The sequence below is a fragment of the Symphalangus syndactylus genome, chromosome 6 (assembly GCF_028878055.3).
Source record: "Symphalangus syndactylus isolate Jambi chromosome 6, NHGRI_mSymSyn1-v2.1_pri, whole genome shotgun sequence".
Lineage (NCBI taxonomy): Eukaryota > Metazoa > Chordata > Mammalia > Primates > Hylobatidae > Symphalangus > Symphalangus syndactylus.
Genome location: NC_072428.2, coordinates 43,684,701 through 43,708,801, shown reverse-complemented (window position 1 = coordinate 43,708,801; position 24,101 = coordinate 43,684,701). Strand labels below are relative to the sequence as shown.

At 45.7% G+C, this 24,101-nt stretch overlaps 1 long non-coding RNA gene across 1 annotated transcript in view; it reads right to left on the bottom strand.

Moving 5' to 3' along the window:
* LOC129484401 (uncharacterized) overlaps window positions 1–24,101 on the bottom strand; it is a 152,229-nt gene that overhangs the window by 65,302 nt on the left and 62,826 nt on the right. The window lies entirely within an intron of this gene.

Here is a 24,101-nt window from a genome sequence, read left to right as displayed (position 1 = left end):
GCATCCCTTTGGTGTGCTTTGTCAATAAGATACAGAGCTTTCTCTCCCGTTCTTTTCATGTGATTCCAATTCCCACATGGCAGCACAGGCCTGCCCTAACACTGATGAAGTGGAACTCCAAACACCATGGGACAAGAATTCTGGTCACTGCCCTGGGCTGGACCCCAAACTTCTCACAATCAGAATGCAGTCAAGTCAGCGAATATTTGCGGAATGTCTGTTCTGTCTTCAGCCCCACTCCCTGCACAAAATGGGTGGGGAAAGTCCAGGGTCTCTTCCCAAATGACTCTCCCGTCTTAGTGGGGATGACAGGTGCAGCTCATTTGAGGTAATTCAATGACATGATGAGATAGCATCAGATACCACTGAGGGACCCTAGTTAGATTCGCCCAGAAAATACCCCAGCTGTAGCTGCCATGAAATCTTTGGGAGCTTCTCCCTCCAGGATCAACAACTTCATTTTCCATACAGATTTGCTGCTCCAAAAATCACACAACTCACCCTAAAACCAAATGGAGACTTGGGGTCATTCTTCTAAAGTATTATTTGTTGCTAGGAAATCACTGTCTTTATGCTACAGATTCCAGACAACCAGCAATGACCCAAAGTCCAGCCTGGGCTCTACTGCCAGCTGTTTCGTCTTTGTCTTCACACACAGCTTCCTTGCCTCTCTAAACTCACTGTTTGGTCATCCCCGTTGGCAGGCATCTCTACTCTTGTCCCAGAACATAGAATTACTGCAGAAAATTCCAGAATGGACTTGCATCAGCCAATTACTTTGTCATTTTTCAATTGCCATTGGGTGCTCCCTGGCTTTTCAGAGTCCTCTCATTCTCACGGATTGCCTTCATCTTCCATACGCCTGTGCCCTACCTATCCCCCATGTCCTTCTACTTGCTCCCTGCTTATGTCTTCATCTCTTCCTTCACCAAGAAAGTCAAAGCTATTTGCTTCATGTTCTTTCCATAGCATCTCAACATCTTTTCTCACTGCCTCTCTCACTACCTCCTACCTCAATTCTGAGGCTGCCACTTCCTCCACCTGCCTGCTCCAGGACCGACTCCCTCCTTCTCCAGCATCTTGACTTTCACTCCTAACACATACAGGTTCTGTTCTCACTGCAGTTCCATCTTCTGTCCTGTTTTACTTTTTCCTTAAGGCACTTTTCTGGTGTCATATGGACCCACGCTAATTCCATTTCCATCCTTTCTCCCTTCTTTTATGAACCCCTAGATTCTGCCTTTAATTTTCCAGAAGATAAGGTGCCCTCTGAGTTGTCAGCACTGAACCCACTAGCTGGCCCTGGCCCCACTCCCCTGCTTCACTCCTCCAGGAACTTGGCTGCCACAGCCTCAGGGGCACTGCATTTGTCCCCTTCTCACCTGCCCTCTGGCTATAGCTCTGTGTGCTCCTAGGTGGAGGTCTTTCCTCTCCCCGCCCCCAAACATGGGTGTTCTCTGGAAGTGCCCTCCACACGTCTCTTCCTACATGTCCCCTGGCTTCCATCCCTGCTTGCCCTCCCTCCAACCCCAAGATCTCACCCATCCACGTGGGCATGTCCAGCTTCACAGCGTTTTTCAAGCGGGCTACCCAATGTCCCCCTTAGCACATTCCAAACTGGATTTTTATCTTTCACCAGCCCTGCTCCTTCTTAGACATCCCTCATCTCTTCGAGAGCTACCATCTCCTTCCAGACCCACAAAGGAGTTCTACATTTTCTGCTCCCCTTAACACATCCAATCAGTTCTACCAATTGCTCCTTCATGAACCATCTGTTTTGCACTGGTCCTCTCCCTCTGTGGACCCCCAACTAGTCCCCTAATCTAGGCCTCATCCTCTCATGCCCAAATATTGCAATGACTCTTAACTAGTTTCTGGGTTTTTTTCCCCATATTGTTTTCTTTCTATGCTCTAAAATCTATCACTATATTAAGAAGTTTCTCTTTAAGCTATCCATTCTGTGTGTATTCCCTGCCAAAACTTCTGGAAACACAGCTAATTTCACATCCCTCTCAACTAATACTAACAGTTGTGTTTATTGAGAACTTACAGTGTACACTTCACACAAATAATCTCCTTTGGTCCTTTCAACAATCCTGTGAGGTAGGTTCTATTATCCCCATGTTATAGGCAAAAAATAAAAAAAAAAATGAAGGCACAGAAAGATTTAGTGACATGATCCAGGTTCCATGTCTTGTAAGTGACAGAGCTTTGGCTCCAGAGTTGAGGTTCTAGCCATTTAAACATGGTGTATCTTCAGAACCTTTGGTGGTTCCCACCTTTGTTTCCTGCCAGCAGCTGTTCTCCTTTGCCTTGTTTTCAAATGGAATTCCCGAAACAACCAGGCTCTGAACTGATAAGGCTGTCGCTAATTCATTTATTCTTCATTTGTTCAATAAATATTTAAACACTGCCTATGATGCCAGATGCTGCGCTAGGCATGGGAGAATCCACAGCAAACAAAACAGACATGCTCTCAGCCTCATGCACTTATGCTCTAGTGACTTCCAAGCCTTGACACTTCCCTCTGACCCTTGATTCAGACCCCAGATGGAACCAGGCTGCATCTCCTTCCAAGCTTTAGCTCAGTCTGACCCTCTCCAACAACAGTCCCTGCTAGGATCCTGTTACTTCCTCCTGTGGTTGTGCCTTGCATAACCTGTGTGCTGCCAGAGCCTAGGGTGTTCCAAGAGAGACACATGCTCCCTCTTGGGAAAGATAACTGCCAACCCCCTTTCTGCTCAGGAGACCGCAACTCAGTGATGATCTCCAGTGGAAAAAGAAAGACTTGAAATAAATTCTTGTTGGACTCCAGCCATGTGCCATGCACAGAAACCTATCTATCATGTAGATGCTAACCTGTCAGATAGGTGCTATAGTTACCCATTTTACAGAAGAGAAAACAGAGGTTCATCAGCTGGCTTCAAATCTAGCTCTGTCTGACTCTGAAGTCTTCATTCTCTCCAGGATGTCCTGCTGCCTCCACGTTCCTTTAACCCTGGCTCCCCAACACCACACAGGCTAGAGGTGAGGTCATGATCAGTGTCAATGAGGTTTGATTCCAACTGTGAATCAAAATTCCTTTTACCATCACAAATACTGTGTTTCCTCTTGACTTTATGTATTTATCCAGTTAGTTGACAGAGGGGGAGTGGTGGGGCTTTTCTTAACTGATTGCAGGAAACTCTGAAATTAAACAAAGAGAGGTTTATCCAAACTCTGAAGCTGTTCCATTTTTGTTTGTTTGTTTTTAGAGACAGGGTCTTACTCTATCACCCAAGCTAGAGTGCAGTGGTACAACATAGCTTACTGCAGCCTCAAACTCTTGGCCTCAAGCAATCCTCCTGCCTCAGCCTCCCAAACAGCTGGGACTAGAGGCACATGCCACCCTACTTGGCTAATTCTTTATTTTTATTTTGTAGAGACGGGGTCTATGTTGCTAGGCTGGTCTTAAACTCCTGGTCTGAGCCTCCCAAAGCACTAGAATTACAAGTGCAAGCCCTTGTGCCCAGCCTTGAAGTATTCTTTTAAGGGTATGCTCTGTGTCTTTTTCTGCCAAACACTTGGTTACTTGGAGTACTCTGGGAAAAGGCACAGGTATGAATGTCTGAGGAAGCCTCACTTCCTCTCCAACAAACAAGTGGCCTGTCTCTGCCCTTGTGGGGACTTGGGGGGCTGTCCTCTGGGTAGAAAGCTAGAGGCAGGTTGAGCTCCCGGCTTCTGGACTGGAGTTGGGGGGAGAGGGAAGGGCGTAGGTGGTCCAGAGGCTGGAGTCTGCAGCACCACCCCAACTGACCAATTCTGGGCCCAGGGAAATAGCCAGGCTTGCTGAGGTCTCATAGGCAGGGACACACGAACTGGTCACAGTTCAGGCAGGTGTACAGGGAAAGGAGGATTCCAGCAGGTAGGACTAAACAACAGGCAGCACGCAGGGCTTGAGATCAGGGGAGATGGCACCACACAGATGGGGCTGGCCCAGTCTGCCAGCCTCAGACAGGGGACCAGCTGGAATTAGTAGTGGGCTTTTTGAGTCCCATTGGGCAATTGCTGTGCAGGGCAGGTGAAGGCAGGAGCTTAGGCCCGTGAGAGGGATGAGAGAGCCAGGGAGGAGGGTGCTGTTATCAAACAATGTCCAGGTGCTCCAGGTAGATACTAGGTCTTTAGTAACAGAACTTCTCCGGGGCTGTTGAGTTATTGCCCGCCTGTGAACCTCTACCTCCCCACACTGCACCATCAGCAGATTGGTTCCTGAGACTGCGGCTGGGAACACCAGTAAACCCAGAGACAGGGAACTGAAAAAGCAAAATCACGGCAATCCTGACTTACGGCCTACTTGAGCCCAGAGCCCTGCCTGGAAGCACATGGCTCCACTGGCACAGCCTGTGCCCATATGTGAATAGACGTTACTGAAAGGCTCTGCTTCCTCCATTCGTGACTCAGGTTTACTCACACTGGCTGTTTCAAAATTTAAAGATGTACATCAATGCATGTTTATAATAAGCCTATGAGATCATTTTACAAAATCGAATTCCAAGTCACATGCAGCAAGTTTCTTCTCTTGGATTTTCCTAATGTGAAAATCTGCAGTCAAGTTACACTGCTAGAGACTTGACTCAAGGGAAGCCCAGGGGAGAGAGTGCAAGCACATTTTATTAGGACAGCCAGAACCCCTGAAAACTTTGATTGAGGGGCAAAGGGCTTATGTTCAAGCCTGGCATTTGCTAGCTGTGTAATACTGGGCAAGTCACTGTACCTCTGAGTCTCTCCATCGGTAGTGAGGATGTGAGGAGGGTTTGTCACATGTTGAGTCCTGGTTTGATTTTGCCTGGATCAGAAGTGTCTCCCACCCCACCATCTTCAGGCCTCTCTCCTGAACCTATGCTCCAACTATGAGAGTAATCATCCCACACCCAGGAGAGTCACTCCACAACCCAGTGCTGGTGAAGAAGTCCAACAACAGTGTGGCTATGGACACTCTGTAAACCTGAAAGCTCCACAGCAGTAGGGGTTCTTAGTGCTATTGTTATTCCTGCAAGCCTTAGGCCAGGGTTGGCAATAGTACCATGCTTCCTCTGCAACTCACATATCTATGGCAGACATTACTAATCAACCCAGCACTCTCCCCATTGCCTTTTGACTAGTGATGTCTGTGGTGGAGTGGGAGGGAGGCAGGAATATTACAAGGAAAGCTGTTTGCCACTGTAGCCTTATACAAATTTTATAGCTTAGGATGCCAATACAAGGCTCCAAATAAATTCTTAATGCCCACTCCTGGACCAATCAGTTATGATTGGGGATGGGGCAGGAGGTAAAATCTATAGAAAGATAGTAGCTACCACTCAAACTACATATTTAGAGAGGAAATATTTACCAGAAGGCAGCATGTTGATCTGCTCAAGATGTTCTGTTTTTAGCCTCCAGAAAAGCCACGTCCCTAGGTTCTGAGGGTAGTACCAAGTCTACGCAAGAGATGAGCAAACAAGCCCAGATAGGTTAAGGGGAGTGGCCAAAATGACCCTGTAGAAAGGGGTAGAACTGTCTGACTCCAGCTTCCAAGCATCTTACCTTTAGGCAGGAAGGCAAGGGTTCCAAACACCCACGCATTCCCCAGGCAACCTCACCAAGGCCCACTGACCCCAGCAGCCAGAGGACAGCCCTGAAAAGTGAGGCCCGGAAGTCCTTGGCTAGGTTCTAAGAACTGAGAGAAGCATTCACAATGAAATCCAGAAGGCTCTTTGGAGAAGTCTGCAGTTTGGGAACAAGACTGCTAAGTCATAGATGCTTTGAATTCCTCAGCTTTTGCCTTCAGAATTCCTGGCAGCTGCAGGAAGTGGATGAGTATTCATGGACAGACACTGATTTCTCCCTGGCTGGGGAAGGCCAGGGCAGGCCAGGTCCAAGACTGAGAAGCCAGCAGACTGAATCTCCACTCTAGAGAAGTCTAGAGGCAGGAAGGGCTTGTATAGTGGATGCTGTGGTGCCCCCCTGCCCAGGTGGCCCTGAGAGGCAAGGCACTCATTCTTCCCTCCCTACCCTCCACACCCCCAGCTGCCTCCCACTGCACCATAGGCCCTGCTGAAGAAAGATGTGAGCCTGTCTTCAAGATGACACGCTCTCGCATCGGCACCCAAGGACTGGTCGATGCACACAGTCAGTGCACACACTTTCTTCCATCTGGACATCTCTGAAGGGAAGAGGCTCTTTCAAGATACTCCCTCCAGCCCCAGAGCTCCAGGTGGGAGCAGCTGAGGCCACCCTTGCAGCATATCACAGGCTAGCTCCTCTCCCCACGTGCTCCCGCTCCCTCACAGGTGTTGTTCCTGTGCTCACTCCCCAGTAAGCCACCTGCTCATAGATCTCCATCTCAGAGCCTGATTCCCAGGGACCAGAACGGGGGCTGCTTGAAAAGAGAAAGAAGAATCCTGGAGGTGGGACGCTCAGAGTAGCTAGAAATAATCGCATCCAGCCACACCACTGCAGAGGGGAGAGTTTGCCCAAGGTCACAGAGCCCATTGATGGCAAAGGTGGCTCCAGGGACCTCTGACCCTCGTTCCCTCCATTCTTGGGGCTGATATTAAAACTGCTGACATGTTTGAATGTTATTTGTATGTATGCATTTTCCCTAATCATCACAGCACCCTGTGAGGTAGGTGTGATTAACTTCATGTTTTTACAGATGATAAAACAGGCTCCAAGAAGTTGTGAGTTGCTCAAGGTTGCACTGCTTGCACGTGGCGGAGGTGAGATCCAACCCAGGTCTGTGTGATTCCCAAGCCCACATTCTTTGCATGATGGCACATTTCCTCTGGCTCTTTTGGGAAAGAGGGGATCTTTGGATTGTTATGAGGCTTCCCAGACCTGCATGGGTCCTATGCCCTGCTACTCTGAGCATAGAACCAGAGGTAGCAGGGCATAGGGCATAGTTCCCTCCCCTAAAAGAACCTCAGGGAGGCCCTCTGTGGAGGAGGCACACACTCCCGGCCTCAGCGGGAGCATCTCCTTTGGCAGATCAAGTTCCCACTCATTCCTCAGGGCAGCCCTGTTACTCTACATTCCAACCCAGGGATGCCGCAGCTTTAAGGCCAGGATTTAAACCAAATATCCTGCCTCTCCCCAGGGACGTCCCCAAAGGTGGTAGAAATGTGTCACATTCACCACACTCTGTACACAAGACTCAGCATTGTTGTGATCCAAGAGGTAGCTCATTGAGTAGGCAGGAGGAACCTCTCAGGATGACATACAATGAGGGAGCTATGAATATAAAATTCTCATTGAATATCAGCCAGAACAGGAAAGGAGGCATTCCCTCTGCATAAGTGAGAAAGGGAAATGGGCAGGAAACCAGGTGGGCCAACCTGCCACCCCTGTGGGCTCCTGCACCACCCCCCACATGCACACATCCCTGGACCCCGTGTACCTCAGTTAATAAAGCCTCTACCTGCAACTTCCACCTCATCCAGTTTCTGAACACACTTGTGGACCCTCAGTGCCCCAATGACATTATTTTACTCAAGCCTAGCAGCTAAGATCCAAGGGGCTGTGGCCCTAAGCAGTGGCCTCTCCCCATTCCCCAACACACCTGAGTCTCTGCCTCGGTCTCCTTGCCTGGCACTCTTGTTTCCCAAAAGAATTATTGCTGCTTGTGGAGCCAACCTGCTTGACTGAGGTTTTCACATCAGGACCAGCCCCTGGCTTTCTTTTCTGGGTGACAGGGTGAAGGATGTCAGTATCTATGCTCCAAAATCTGGCCATTGGTGTTCCTTCTCAAAGGGACAGAGTTCCCAGAACTGTGCCGTGTTGGGGACAGCAGAGATCTGGGGATCAGTAGCCCAAACACAGAGAGAGGGTGGTCAGACATGGGCACAGTACTATAGGGCTCCTGTGATGCTCCTTCTGAGCTCCTGAAGCTCAGTCAAGGTTTGGATGGGACGGACCTGGGAAGAAACAATCCCATAGGCAGACATGGTGTCCAATATCCAATGTCAGGAAGAAAGTGGGGGTTCTGGCTAGGGACCAGGCACTTGGCCGATTCAAAGCTCCAGAGAAGCATGAAAGGCTGAGCCCCAGGACAGAAGAGGCCTCAAGGGCTGGACTCTGAGTCTTAGGTTGAAGGATGGAACTGCATCTGGACCAGCAGCAACAGTCCCAGAGATGGTAAAGCCAACCAGGGCAAAAAGATGAGGGCTCTTGACCCTGGGATGTTCACATTCCGTAATGTGTGGCTGAGGAATGCCAAGAGTGAGCAATCCCAAAAAAGTGATCCGGGTGGGCAATGGAATGTCCAGGGATGCTGCAAGACACAAAAGTAAAGGTGCTCAGTCTTAGGACCTGGGGCAGAATGAGACAAGATTCAGACACAAATATGCAGACTAGGGAGCAGAGCCAGCCCCAGGTAACACCATGAGGTGAATCATTAGAAAAACAGTTCTGAGCTCTGTGTTTGAAAACCAGCTCCACTCCTGAGTTGCTGAGAAACTTTGGACGAGTCACTTAAGGAAATGCATGGACCACTCAAATGGAGTGAGAAAAAACCAACAAGGAGACGATTGATGAGAATGTAAGGAAGGGGCTATTTTCAAAGGTAGGGGTAGGATTAAGGGAAGCAACAAGGGCTGATAAAGCCCTGGGGCTGGCAGCAGTGGGTAGTTGGTGCCATGCCAGGGACAGAGGCTCTTACTGGAGCCCAGCAAGATCTATAACTATGAGAAAACTGTACAGGAGCCATGGCTTTAGGTAGAGGAATCCACTCACTGCTACCAGACTGAGGCCAGGCAGGGAGGGAGCGGAAGGGCAAACATCTCCTTCCTCCTCCTCCGGCCCTCCAGTCTCCTGCCAGCACCTACCAGAAGGAGGCCAGAGGCCAGGGCAGCCCAGCTGTGCTGTCCATAGGTGAGGCTCCTGGAACACAGGGAAGGTAGAGAGAGTTTCCAAGTGGGCCTGCAGGGGCAAACAGAATACCCAGCATGCCCTCTCTGAAAACATTTCCTTACCCACAAAAGGAGGCAACAGTATTTGTCCTTCTTACCTCTTAGGGGGCTATGAGGATGGGCAGGAAGTTCAAGCTTCAGGGGAGGGGAAAGTGGATGACTCTTAATGTTCCTTTCAGCTCTCAGTGCCCAGGATTCTCAGTAAATAAAATCACTGAAAGAAAAACTAGACAGAAGAGAAAAGCCTGGAGAAGCTCAGTAGACCTATTCCAGAGAGACAGCAGAGTTCAAGTTTGAGTTCAAGTTTAAGTGGCCACCACAGTTGGAACAAACGTCCTTAAGAGACAATGGGGCGTATTGAAAAGAAGTGGTTAAAAGACCCAGATTCAAATTCTGGCTTTGCCACTTATTATTCCTGGTGTACCTCCAGGAAAGGTATTAATCCTTCTGAGCCTTAATATCTTGAACTGTAAAAATGGAAATAACGCCCTCCTAGCACATATGTAGACTTGTTATAAAGATCAAATTCAAGGAGAAGATGCATCCCAGTACTGGCGGACAGCAGGTTCTCATTCCGTGTGAGTTCCTTACTTTCCTTGCTTAGGGACACAGGTCATGGAAGGAAATCGCACAAACTTAACATGAAGTGGTGAAAGTAAAAGTGAAAAAGCAAGTGAATTCTATGTGACTCTGGAGATGGGTTGCCTAGGAAACCTATCCCACTAAAGGAGGACTGGGGAAGGCCTGCAAGAATCTCAGAAAGGCTGTAAGATAAGTACATGAGACTACAGAGTGACCTGATGTGAATGTCCAGGCGTGACTCACACTCAGGGCAGACCAGGACTCTCCGTGTTCCAAAGCATGAACCAGACAAAGCCCTAGGTCCCCACAGCGGCTGGTCCATCATGTCTCAATGAACACGTACTTCAACAGGCATCCAGTGGCTTCCAGGTGCCCTGGAGGTTAGGACAGGCAGGTAGGGAAACTCTTGAGCACATGGTGTCCTCTGAGTCAGGGACCATGCGCCTTGTTCGTTCAATGAGGGACATGAATCGGGTACTGAGGAAAGAGCCTGGACGCAGAGCCAGCAGTTCCAGATTCCATTCCAGCTCTGCCACTGGTTACAGCTTCTCCTTGGGTCTCCCCTTCTTTCATCTACAGAATAGGGATGACATTATCCCCATTTCAGAGTCTCCATGAGGATTCAGAAAGGACACATAGAAGAATATGTAAAAGCGGGCCGGGCACGGTGGCTTATGCAGGTAATCCCAGCACTTTGGGAGACGGAGGCAGGTGGATCACTTCAGGTCAGGAGTTCGAGACCAGCCTGGCCAACACGGTGAAACCCTGTCTCTACTAAAAATACAAAAATTAGCCTGGTGTGGTGGTGCATACCTGTTATCCCAGCTACTCAGGGGCTGAGGCATGAGAATCACTTGAACCTACAAGACAGAGGTTGCAGCAAGCTGAGATTGAGCTACTGCACTCCAGCCTGGGTGACAGAGCAAGACTGTCTCAAAAAAAAAAAAAAAAAAAAAAAAAAAGTGTATGTACAAGTGTGGTGTGATCAAACAGGAATGCCCCACCCTTCCCTCCCAATGCTGCTGCTGTATGTAGGGAAGCCACAATGGGGAAATGCCTCTTTCCATTAAAGGCTGAGAAGAAGCTAATCAACCCTGTGATGGTTAACATTGGGCGTCAACTTGATTGGATTGAAGGATGCCTAGGTAGCTGTTAAAGTATTGTTTCTGGGTACGTCTGTGAGAGGGTTCCCAGAGGAGACTGACATTTGAGTCAGTGGACTGGGAGAGGAAGACCCACCCTCAGTGTGGGTGGGCACCAACCAATCTGCTGTCAGCATGGCTAGAACAAAGCAGGCGGAAGAAGGTGGGATGATTTTGCTTGCTGAGTCTTCTGGCTTTCATCTTTCTCCCGTTCCTCCTGCCCTTGGACATCAGACTCCAGGTTCTTGGGCCTTTGCACTCTTGGACTTACACCAGTGGTTTGCTGGGATCTCTCAGGCCTTCGGCCACAGACTAAAGGCTGCCCCGTTGGCTTTCCTTCTTTTGAATTAGGAGTGAGCTACTTTCTTCCCCAGCTTGCCGGCGGCCTATTGTTGGACTTTGCCTTGTGATTGTGTGAACCAATTCTCCCTAAAAAACTCCTTTCATATATACATCTATCCAATTACCTCTGTCTCTCTGGAGAACACTGACTAATATGGTCCCCAAACCCTGAACAGGTGGGAACATATGCTCAGTGGGATTGAGAACACAGGCATCCAGGCCCAAAACTCTGGGGAAAGAAGTCATCTGGGGATTTGTGGTGGAACTAGTAGAGCAGACAGATTTGACAGAAGTGACCTCCATGGTGATGAATTCACCAAGATTACACTCAGAGCAAACTGGGCCACTGCAGACTCATGGAAGGAGCACCAGGGAAAGGTTAGCAGTGAGATCTGAGGCTGGGAATGACAGGAGGTGGAAAGAGGAGAATCCTGCCTGAGCCAGGGAGGAGCTGGCTCCCCTTGTAATTCTCCTCCTTCCCCGAACACTGTGTGCTAGAATGCAGCGTAAACTGCGTAAGGTTCTCATTGCAGAGTGTGGGAGCAATCATTCCCAGCAAATCCTCTTATCCTCGTAAGAGCACTCCAGGTATTGGTGATAAAGGAAGCCAATCTCGGTGGACACTAACTATAACCAGCCTAGTTCTCAGAATGGGCCAATCAAAGAGGTTCCCTTTCTGCTTCCTATTCTTTGTCTGAAAAGATGGCATCTCAGGTAGACTTGCTGCTTTCTGGATGTGCTTCCTGGGACACCAGCTCCCAGTCTGATTCCTGGCCCCTTCTCAGCCCTCTGTAAATGTTCATGCTGCCACTCCTCCATGGGGTGCACTTCCATCCAGGCCCAGGACAACTGACGCTCACTGTCTAATTTTGTGCTAAGCCCATTGTAAAAGGGTTCCTCCTTGGAGCAGCCTGGACCCAATGTCCAAAACAGTGTCCAAGTCCCAGGCCCATTTTAAAAGCCAAGCAACCCAAGGCCCAGGATCTCCAGAACTCAGCCTTGTAGACTGGGCCTTCCTCTGCCGTAGACTCCTCTCCTGTAGACAGCCCTCCCTCACACCCCACTCCTCATCCCTCCTATTCCACTTGCTGGGCCCTATTGACAAGGGTGATAGCTTTTCCTGCAGCCCCTGAACATCATGGCTGCTCCAGATGCTGTGCTGAGCTCCAGGAGTCTGAAAAGTCATAAGATGCAATCTTTGCCCTCAAAATGGCTATCCTGGGAATTGTAACTAGATCTGTGTGAGAATAGAAGGCTCAGAGTGGGAGTGAGTTTTGAAAGGAGGACACGAGTTGGGTCATGAAGGACATCGAGTGTCAAACTATGGGACCTGACTTTGTCCTGCACAGAGGAAATCACAGAAGGTCTCTAAGGCTCTGTAAGCACGGAGGTGATATGATCAGATGTGACCATGCAGTAAGGGGCCAAGGGCCCTGCCTGCTCCCAGAGCTCACACTGATGTGCTCAGCAACACGCTAGCCACCAGAGTTGTATCAATGCACACGTCGATGCCTTCTGACCCCGAGTCCAAGTGTGAGGCCAGCTGTGTCCTTGCTCCCTTACTCACCCCATCCCACAGTCTCCTTACTGTTCTTTCCAACATGATTGAGGGGTTTAAATGGTCTTGTTGAAGGCCCAGAAGTCTCCCAGAGTTCAAAATGGAACACAAATGTTAGAGCACAGGCCTTGGAGACAGGCAGATTGAGACCTAAAACCAAAGGTCCTTTCTGTGTGACCTTGAACAGGCCACAACCCCTCTCTGAGCTGGGTTCTGTTTCAGTACAATGGCTCTGCTCATTCATGTGATGGTGCAATGAGATAAGATGTGTCAAGACAGCTAGTGAGTGGCCTGAGGAGCCAAAACAGTTCACTACTGCTTGCTGAGTGTGAACCTGACAGATCAGTCTGGGGTCTCTGTGGGAAGAGGCCCAGGCAGGCCCAATCCATTAGGGGAGAAAAAATTCCTAACTGGGAGAGTTCTGGGGACCACCAGTTTTCTGCAGACCGTATCAGGCAGCCTTGTGACCCTCTCATGTCCCTGAGGTGGGAGAGGCTTGGGCTGCACTCCAAGGACTTAAAAGCTATTAATAGACAGCAGAGCTGTAGGTCATTGTCCAAGGGACTTCATGGCTTTCACCTCTGCTCTCAGTTGCAACAGCCCTTTAGAACCACTGGGAAAGGGTTGTGTTATTTGCAAAGCTGGTAGGGAGAGGGCATGAAATCCTTTCTAGAGAAGATCACCACTTTCTCCAAATGGTTTGTTTTCCAACAAACATCCACCCATTTCATCTCTCTGTTTCCAGCACAATATATAAAAGCCTTACTTTTCTGCCCTTGTTTAGTTACGTGGGGTTTTCTTCTGCATAACCGTCTATAAATAGGAGCACACATTGTAAAGCATGTCAACACTTTCTCATTTAATCCTTATCCTGAGGTAGGGGCTACTTTTATCCCCATTTTACAGATAAGAAAAGTGAGGCCATGAGAGCTTATGTGATTTGACCAAGCTGCAGAGCTGAAAATGGAATCTCCAGGATCAAGCTCAGGATTTCTCTCTCCACATTCTGCATGCTTCCCAGGGCTCCATGCTGCCTTTCATTCTCCTAAGAAGCTCCAACTAATGGCTTTTCAGAATTGCTTTGTGAATAACACAGAAGTGGAGAATTTCAAAGTGTAAAAGGAGCCACCACATGTCCCACACAAGGCAGGAATCCCTCCTGCAATATTCCTGGCAGATGGTCTTCCAGAGGGGGAGATGAGGGCAACCAAATTTAAGAATCTCATGAAGGAGTATCTCATCTAGGTTGCCTTCTCTGACTTAACTGACCTAAACCAAAAGGAAAATTCATCTCTGTAACAAGAATCCCAGGGGTGATTAGATCAGTGGCGCAGATGCTATCAAGGACCCAGGTTCTCCCAGCTTTCGGCTCCACCATCCTCAGGGGATTGGTGTGGTTCTCCGCGTGGGCTCAAGATGGCTGCTCAGTTCCAGCCATCACAGACAGTCAAACAATAGCCAGTGGAAAAGAGAAGAGTGTTTTGGGGGCTATTTCCCCCCATGTGTATTCTTCCTTTTCTTTGAAGCAACAAGACCTTTCTTGGCAGCCTTCAGTGACATCCTCTCATGTCTTGTTGGCCAGGACAGAGCCGCATGGCCACCCCTAAACTAATCACAGGCAAAGGCAATGAGGTCATCAGGATGATTCATCTGAAAGAATGAAGATTTACCTCTGAGACAGAGACAGGAGACACAGGATTACTGAATACAATTGGGGTCTGTCAATAAGGAAAATAGGGAAAACTGTTTTGAGGGCACTCACCAATTACCTCTGGTCTTAGTAGATGCTATTTTCTCTGTCTTACAAATAAACTAATCTTCAGAAGAACTAAATAACTCAAATGCTTATCTGTTAGACTAAGCAGCACTGAAACAATTTCTACACATAGGTGATACTCAACAAATCAGCTCAGTTTAATGCAAAAAACATTTAAGGGGCTGCCTACTATATGCCAAGAAGTCTGTAGTGTGGTAGGGGTGCAAAGATAAATGAGACAGTCTCTGCCCTTGAGCTTACAATCTGGTACTTTTTGATTATTTTTATATGTTTTGGTCTACATTTTTCTCCTTATTACTGTAGTAACTAGCATTTAATTAGCACGCATAATGTGCTTGGGATTTTGGAAATATATAATGTTCGTATCAAGATTCAGGATAATTATTTGCACTCCATTTGGCAGACAAGAAACGGAGGCGCAGTGGCTCATGCCTGTAATCCCAGCATTTGGGAGGCCAAGGTGGGCAGTTCGCTTGAGCTCAGGAGTTCAAGACCACTCTGGGCAACATGGCGAAACCCTGTCTCTAAAAAAGATACAAAAATTAGCAAGGCATGATGGTGCATGCCTGCAGTCCCAGGTACTTGGGGAGCTGAGTTGGAAGGATCACTTGAGCCCAGAAGTTTGAGACTGCAGTGAACTGTGTTTGCACCACTGCACCCCAGCCTGGGCGACAAAGCTAGACCCTGCTACTTGCCCCAAATCATGTAACTCAGTTTCAGACCAAAAACACACTCAGGTCCTAGCTCAGGGCCCACTATTTTCCTATGAATCACATTCTACATGTCTCTTATCCTACTAAATGTTCCAGAGTATAAATAAAATCATATAACATGAAGCCAGTATGTGAATATGTAGGTCTCAAAAGTTATTGTGAAAAGACCAATATTTGTCTGTCTCTTATTGTCCTTTTTACTCTATTCAGTGGGGGTTGCCCCTCCCCTACCCGAGATGCAAAGTTGGGCAGCTGCATCATTTTCTGCTGGTTCTTGGCTATTAGAATGCCTCACGCATTAAGTTCCCAATACAATAATTCACAGATTAAAATGTTAGCCGGGTGTGGTGACTCACGCCTGTAATCCCAGTACTTTGGGAGGCCGAGGCGGGCGGATCACGAGGTCAGGAGATCGAGACTATCCTGGCTAACACAGTGAGACCCCATCTCTACTACAAATACAAAAAAACTAGCCGGGCGTGATGGCGGGCAGCTGTAGTCCCAGCTACTCGGGAGGCTGAGGCAGGAGAACGGCATGAACCTGGGAGGCGGAGCTTGCAGTGAGCCGAGATCGCGCTACTGCACTCCAGCCTGGGCGACAGAGCAAGACTCCATCTCAACAACAACAACAAAAGTGTCTCCCCTTCCCTGATGGAACCTGCTGCCAGGGAGAACTCACAGTCAGGGAAGAGGGTGTGGGATGCTGCTTCTGCTTCTCTTTTTTTTTTTTTTTTTTTTTTGATACAGAGTCTTGCTCTGTGGCCCAAGCTGGAGTGCAGTGGCACAATCTCGGCCCACTACAAGCTCCGCCTCCCAGATTCATGCCGTTCTCCTGCCTCAGCCTCCCGAGTAGCTGGGACTACAGGCGCCTGCCACCACACCCAGCTAATTTTTTGTATTTTTTAGTAGAGACGGGTTTCACCATGTTAGACAGGATGGTCTTGATCTCCTGACCTCATGATCCGCCCACCTTGGCCTCCCAAAGTGCTGGGATTACAGGCATGAGCCACCGCACCCAGCCCTCTTTACTTTTTTGATAATCTTCCTCAGGTCAGAACCATTGGTGAGTCATTCCTGGAATCATTTCCACCATTTTGAATATCAGCCCTTTGTTACCACCAGCCTCTGGTATCTCTGGGCCTCTGCCTCGGGATGAGCCGAAGAACATGGCCTCAGATGCCACAGGCAAAAATGAAAGACATTGGCCAGCTTTGCTCAAAAGTGTGCTTCTGGACATGCCATGTGGTTCTGGATTCCATGGCTCCACTATGAACCCATACCCCTGTTCTTCACAAACACAGACTGCTGGATGTTGCTGAGGTGTACTCTGCCCAGAGTTCTTTTCCCTCTCTGGGTTAAAGATGCTTTATTCTCTAGAAACAGATCTACTTCCATTATCCTGGGTGCCCATAATGGGGCAGGGGTCAGGAGTAGGGGCAGTGAGCCACCCATCTGGTCTAGAAAGCCTGTTTTAATTAGAAGAAATACAATAAACATTCCTCCCTAAACTTCAGTGCATCACACTGCAAGTCTCTTAGTGCCCTGGGACTTAGTGTCTGAAATCTTTAAACTCTTAGAGTACATTAAAACTTCCATGTTGATAGTGCTGGAAGTTCTGGCCAGAGCAATCAGGCAGGAGAAGGAAATAAAGGGTATTCAATTAGGAAAAGAGGAAGTCAAATTGTCCCTGTTTGCAGATGACATGATTGTATATCTAGAAAACCCCATTGTCTCAGCCCAAAATCTCCTTAAGCTGATTAGCAACTTCAGCAAAGTCTCAGGATACAAAATTAATGTACAAAAATCACAAGCATTCTTGTACACCAATAACAGACAAACAGAGAGCCAAATCATGAGTGAACTCCCATTCACAATTGCTTCAAAGAGAATAAAATACCTAGGAATCCAACTTACAAGGGATGTGAAGGACCTCTTCAAGGAGAACTACAAACCACTGCTCAATGAAATAAAAGAGGATACAAACAAATGGAGGAACATTCCATGCTCATGGGTTGGAAGAATCAATATCGTGAAAATGGCCATACTGCCCAAGGTAATTTATAGATTCAATGCCATCCCCATCAAGCTACCAATGACTTTCTTCACAGAATTGGAAAAAACTACTTTAAAGTTCATATGGAACCAAAAAAGAGCCCGCATCGCCAAGTCAATCCTAAGCCAAAAGAACAAAGCTGGAGGCATCACGCTACCTGACTTTAAACTATACTACAAGGCTACAGTAACCAAAACAGCATGGTACTGGTACCACAACAGAGACATAGATCAATGGAACAGAACAGAGCCCTCAGAAATGATGCCGCATAGCTACAACTATCTGATCTTTGACAAACCTGACAAAAACAAGAAATGGGGAAAGGATTCCCTATTTAATAAATGGTGCTGGGAAAACTGGCTAGCCATATGTAGAAAGCTGAAACTGGATCCCTTCCTTACACCTTCTACAAAAATTAATTCAAGATGGATTAAAGACTTATATGTTAGACCTAAAACCATTAAAATCCTACAAGAAAACCTAGGCAATACCATTCAGGACATAGGCGTGGGCAAGGACTTCATGTCTAAAACACCAAAAGCAATGGCAACAAAAGCCAAAATCGACAAATGGGATCTCATTAAACTAAAGAGCTTCTGCACAGCAAAAGAAACTACCATCAGAGTGAACAGGCAACCTACACAATGGGAGAAAATTTTTGCAACCTACTCATCTGACAAAGGGCTAATATCCAGAATCTACAATGAACTCAAACAAATTTACAAGAAAAAAACAAACAACCCCATCAAAAAGTGGGCAGAGGACATGAACAGACACTTCTCAAAAGAAGACATTTATGCAGCCAAAAAACACATGAAGAAATGCTCCTCATCACTGGCCATCAGAGAAATGCAAATCAAAACCACAGTGAGATACCATCTCACACCAGTTAGAATGGCCATCATTAAAAAATCAGGAAACAACAGGTGCTGGAGAGGATGTGGAGAAATAGGAACACTTTTACACTGTTGGTGGGACTGTAAACTAGTTCAACCATTGTGGAAGTCAGTGTGGCGATTCCTCAGGGATCTCGAACTAGAAATACCATTTGACCCAGCCATCCCATTACTGGGTATATACCCAAAGGACTATAAATCATGCTGCTATAAAGACACATGCACACGTATGTTTATTGCGGCACTATTCACAATAGCAAAGAGTTGGAACCAACCCAAATGTCCAACAACGATAGACTGGATTAAGAAAATGTGGCACATATACACCATGGAATACTATGCAGCCATAAAAAATGATGAGTTCGTGTCCTTTGTAGGGACATGGATGAAACTGGAAAACATCATTCTCAGTAAACTATCACAAGGACAAAAAACCAAACACCGCATGTTCTCACTCATAGGTGGGAATTGAACAACGAGAACTCATGGACACAGGAAGGGGAACATCACACTCCGGGGACTGTTGTGGGGTGGGGGGAGGGGGGAGGGACAGCATTAGGAGATACACCTAATGCTAAATGACGAGTTAATGGGTGCAGGAAATCAACATGGCACATGGATACATATGTAACAAACCTGCACATCGTGCACATGTACCCTAAAACCCTAAAGTATAATAAAAAAAAAAAAAAAAAAACTTCCATGTTGAATGCACCCAGAGAGATTTCTCCTTTCTCTTGGGAGCAAAGAGTTTTGGACAGCTTCTCAGAATACTTCAGTCTTTGTGTTAATTGCTGGAAGTTCTTTATAAATAAGTGATTTCTGGGGAAACCTCCCCACTAGGCTCCCAGGACCCACGAGGTCTTCAGAGGTTGGGCCCAGAATGAGCATGAATCTAGCCTCTACTGTTTTTTCCACACTCTTTATCTGCCCACTTCTACCTTCTCCCACGTGGGTCTCAGTTTTCTGCCTTTGTTCACTTTAGTTTTTCTTGTCCGACTCTCTTTTACTCACCTCTAATTAAGGACTCATTTGCTTATGGCCAGTGTCATAGCGAGCACAAGTAGAGGCCTGAGATTCAGGCTACACTGGGTTCAGATCCAGATACTTCCATTTGCCAGCTGTTTGTTTTAAGGTAAGAGACTAAACCTATCTCTTTTGTATACAGGAATAATCATTCCCACCTTATAGGCTGTTGGTTGATTAAATGAGATCTTCTGTGTGGAAGCTTGTAACAAAGCCTGGCATATCACTGGATACACAATCCATGTTAGCCAGTAGTTATACCACGCAGCTCAGCTAAATAGACTCACTGAGTACTCAATATAGGTTTCTTAAATTGACCTGAAATAAACATTTTCCAGACTTCTGGGTTGCATTGAACAGGTTTCCTCTATCACCTCTATCTAAATTAAAATTTAAAAACCAGAAGCTTAAAAGTTGAGGAGGGATAGGAGAGAAGGCAATGAAGTCAGCAGATGCTAGAAGCCTAGATTGCCTTTGGCTCAGTCCAGATTTGAGGGAAACCTGGAATTATTGCAATTTCATCACAGCAGCTGGTCCAAGCTAAACCTGCCAGAACTGCTTAGAGGCCAGATCTGGATTGCAGTGATAGCTGGGGCCTGCTGAGAAGCAAGAAGAAACTATTTATCTGACACTTTTTTTCAACCCCAACCAAGAATTTTCTTTGGCTCAAGATGCTGTTGGGACCGGTTTTCATTTGCATGGAGCTCGTTTGAGGACTGGTGCCTCTGACAGCAGAGACTTCTTAGAAAGACTTCCATCTTCCGTCCCCCTGCCTCCTTTCCATGTGTGCCTTTCCCATGATTCAGAAATAATTATTCATCCAGGAAAGCTAATCCCTGGGTCTTATTTGTGCTTGGATTGTGCCAGAACCTCATGTATAAGTTCTCTCTGATTGAGCTCCACACACAGCCTGTGCAGTCCTGGGCATCAGCAAAGATGGCCACCAAGGAACATATGCCCTCCTTCCAAATTGGCAACCTCCATCTAATTGAACCCATGTTAACTGATGTGGCACATTTTAATACATTTCACTGTTTCAAGCTGTGGCAGCAAATTAGAGTATGAATCTTCTTAACAGCTGCTTCTAGAGTGGCTGTCTGAAATCTCTGCATCCTTGACTCTTTTCTGCCAGCTAAAGAAAGATTTGTCCATGTATTTTATGTCCTGGAGGGGTTTCATCGCAGTCCTGTCTGGACTAAAATGTCACCATTCTGTATTATTATTACATAGATTCTGCACTTTTTTTTTTTTCTTTTTCTTTTTTTTTTTTTTTTTTGGTAGAGACAGGGTCTCAGTATGTACCCAAGCTGGTCTTGAACTCCTGACCTCAAGTGATCCTCCTGCCTTCGACTCTCAAAGTGCTGGGATCATAGGAATGAGCCACTGTGCCTGGCTCACTTTTCAAATAGGTAGCATTTGAGGGTGGCATCAATATTCTAGGAATAGAATAATGAGATGTTTTTTGAGAAAACATTCAGAATGTATCCAATCAGATCAGCATTTTCTGCTTCAAGCAGTCACCCAATTCCAATGACATTGCCAGGAGCTGCCTTAAGAAGCCTGTATTTCTTTAGTTTGCCATTCTTTGACTAGAAGTAGTCAAAGCTAAGCACAAGAATGGGCTTTGCTTTATTGTTGTCATGGTGAAAGATTAGAAAAAACTTAAATGTTTATTGATAGGGAAGTGGCTAAATCAATTATGATACATTCAGTCAATGGAATACCACATAATCATTTAAAAAGTATGAGGCAGTAAGAATGATCAACTATCCAAAGTGATTTATAGGTTCAAAGCAGTCCTTATCAAAATTCCAATGGTGTTGTTTACAGAAATGGAAAAAAAAAAAAAACAATACTCACATAGAACCACAAAAGACCCCAAATAACCAAAGTAATCTTAAGAAAGAAGAATAAAATCAGAGGCATCATACCTCCTGGTTTTAAACTGTATAATACAGCTATAGTAATCAAAACAGTGTGGTTCTGGCACAAAAGCAGACACAGACTAATGGAACAGAATAGGGAGACTAGAAACCCATGCATACACGGTCAACTATTATTTGACGAGGGCATCAAGATTACAAAATAGGGAAAGGAAAGTCTCTTCCATAAATAAAGTTAGGAAAGCTAGATATTGATATGCAAAAAAAGAGAAAGAAATAGAATCTTTATCTTACACCAGCACAAAAATTAACTCAAAATGGATTAAAGACTTAAATATAAGACCTGAAATCATAAAACTCCTAGAAAAAAAAAAAAAACAGAGTAAAAGCTTCTTGACATTGGCCTTAGTAACGATATTTTTACATATGACACCAAAAGTAAAGGCAACAAAAGCAAAAACAAATAAGTGGGACTACATCAAACAATAAAATTTCTGCACAGCAAAGGAAACAACAAAATGAAAAGGCAACCTATGGAATGAGCAAAAAATATTTTCAAGTCATATATCTGATAAGGGGTAAATACCCAAAATATACAAAATATTCATGCAACTCAATAGCAAAGAAATCCCAAAAAATCTCTTCTAAAAAGTGTTACAAAGAACTTGAATTGATACTTTTCCAAAGGAGACATACAAATGGCTAACAGGTACATGAAAAAGTACTCAGTATCACTAATCATCAGGGACATGCAAGTCAAAACCACAGTGAGATGTCACCTCACACCTGTTAGGATGGCTATTACCAAAAAGATGAAGTAAGTGTTGGTGAGGATGTGGAGGAAGAGGAATCCTTGTATACAGTGGGAGGGAATGTAAATTAGTACAGCCATTATGGAAAACAATATGGAGGTTCCTCAAAAAATTAAAACTAGAACTACCATGTGATCCAGCAATTCCATTTCTGGGTACATATCTGAAGGAAATTAGATCAGTATCTCTCTGCACTCCTACGTTCATTGCAGCATTATTCAAATTGCCAAGACATGGAAACAAATGGATAAAGGTGGTAATATACAGAAAATGAAATATTATCCGGCCATAAAGAAGAAAAAAATTCTGCCATTCGTGACAGTGTGGATTAACCTGGAGGTTAAGTGAAATAAGCCAGAAACAGAAAGACAAATATTGTATGATTCCACTTATATGTGCAATCTAAAAAGGTCAAACTCATACAAACAGAGTAGAAGGATGGTTGCCAAAGGCTGGGGGGTGGGGGAAATGGGGAGATATCGGTCAAAGAGTACAAACTTTCAGTTATAAGACGAATATATTGTGGAGGTCTAACGTACAACATGGTGACTACAGTTTATACTATTGTATTGTACACTTGAAATTTGCAAGTAGAGTAGTACATAAGTGTTCTTACCACATACGCACAAATGGTAACTATGTGAGATGATGATGCATTAACTAACCTGATTGTGGTAATCATTTTATAATATATACGTATGTCAAATCATCACATTGTTCCCTTTAAATATATACAACATCATTTGTCAATTATACCTCAATTAACTGAAAAAAAAAAAAAAAAAAAAAAGAATGAGCACTAAGTATTGCTATGGACCGATCTCTGAGAAATACAGTTAAATCTGGAAATATACAAGATCTCGGTTGTATTCTTTCTAGTGAGGAGAACTAATGGCAAGGGGTAAGGACAGGGAGAAGATATTCTTTTCATCATCTAATTTTTGTATACTTTGAATTTGGTACCTTGTGCATATTTCTCATGCACAGGATGATTAATTTTTCAGACAGTAAGAGTCTAGTCCAAAAAAAAAAAAAAGACAGTTGAACTAGCTATGTAATTCAAACAATTAAAATCATAAGTGCTCTCATTTTCTGAGCAATTACTCTACATCAACTTCTGTGCTAAGGCTGCTTACTACATATTTTCCTCTGATTTTCTCCTCAAAGACATCCCATCAAGTAGATTTTACTGTCTTCCTTTTACAAATGGGGCACTGTGACTCAAAGAGTTTAGGAAAGTTGCCTGAGATCACACAATCTGCACGAGGCTAAACCAGGATTCAAATCCAGGTCGGGCTAACTTTTTCCACTGGCCCCTGGGGCTTCGCATGATCAGACATTCAATAAGACTGCGCCTCCCCCATTACTCTATCCCCAGAGCTTTGCAGAGTGCTTGGCACACAAGAGGTGCCCCATATGTGCTGACTGAATGATAAACAAAAAGCAAAACAGCAAGAGTGTAGTAATTTCCTTAAAGGAATTTTACACAGGTTGGAGCATCTTGGGATTGCAGGGTCACAGACCACTGAGATTACTTGGAAGGCAACAACCTGAATTTGGATGGCTACAGTTTGGTGTGATTGCTTAAAAAGAATTACTCACATTGTTTTGAGTCACACCTCACAAAGCCCCGTTGCTTCAAAATGTCTTTCTGGTGGAAGATGATTTCAAACAAACCAAAGGGTGTGATTTTCATTAGGCTACCCTTAAAAATAGCTGTTTTCCAGATGGGATCATATGAATAAATAAATATATCTTCTGTTTTTTCTTCACGATTATTGGAAAAGTCCAACAACCTTGGTGATTCCTTTCAGGGTGAATTTGGGACCCAAACAGTTAAGCAACCAGCCAATTTGCTTCCCTGCTGCCTCCCAGCCAAGGAGATGAATGGAATGCACATGAGGTCGCTTGGCAGGCATCCACATTCCTATGGGAACGCTGCAGCAGCCAGAGCTTTGGGACATGAAGAAGCAAACGTGTGGGAGTTATGGGGCAAACTGCAAACGATCCAAAGTCCCGAAAAAATGCATGGAACCTCTTTGGCCCAAGGATGCTCTGCAGAACACCAGCAAAGACCCTGCCCTTGCTCAAATCAATGACAGAGGCAGGGCTCGGCACTGCCCTGTTCTTTCTTACTGCTGCCAAGGCCTTGAATTGTACAGGCCACTTCCAGGACTACTGTGGATGTGACTCCATTAAAAGAAGCTCAACAAGGAGTTCCATTTCTTCAGCTGATCTTTATACTCGTTCCTTTTTCTCCCATACTCAAGGAAATTACCTTGAAGAATTTGTCTCACCCCCCCTCTTCCTTTTACCTTCCCCATCCCTGTCTTTGTCCTTCCCCATGAAAGAGGGCTTGAACCCAATGACATTTTCATTTTCTTCAACCA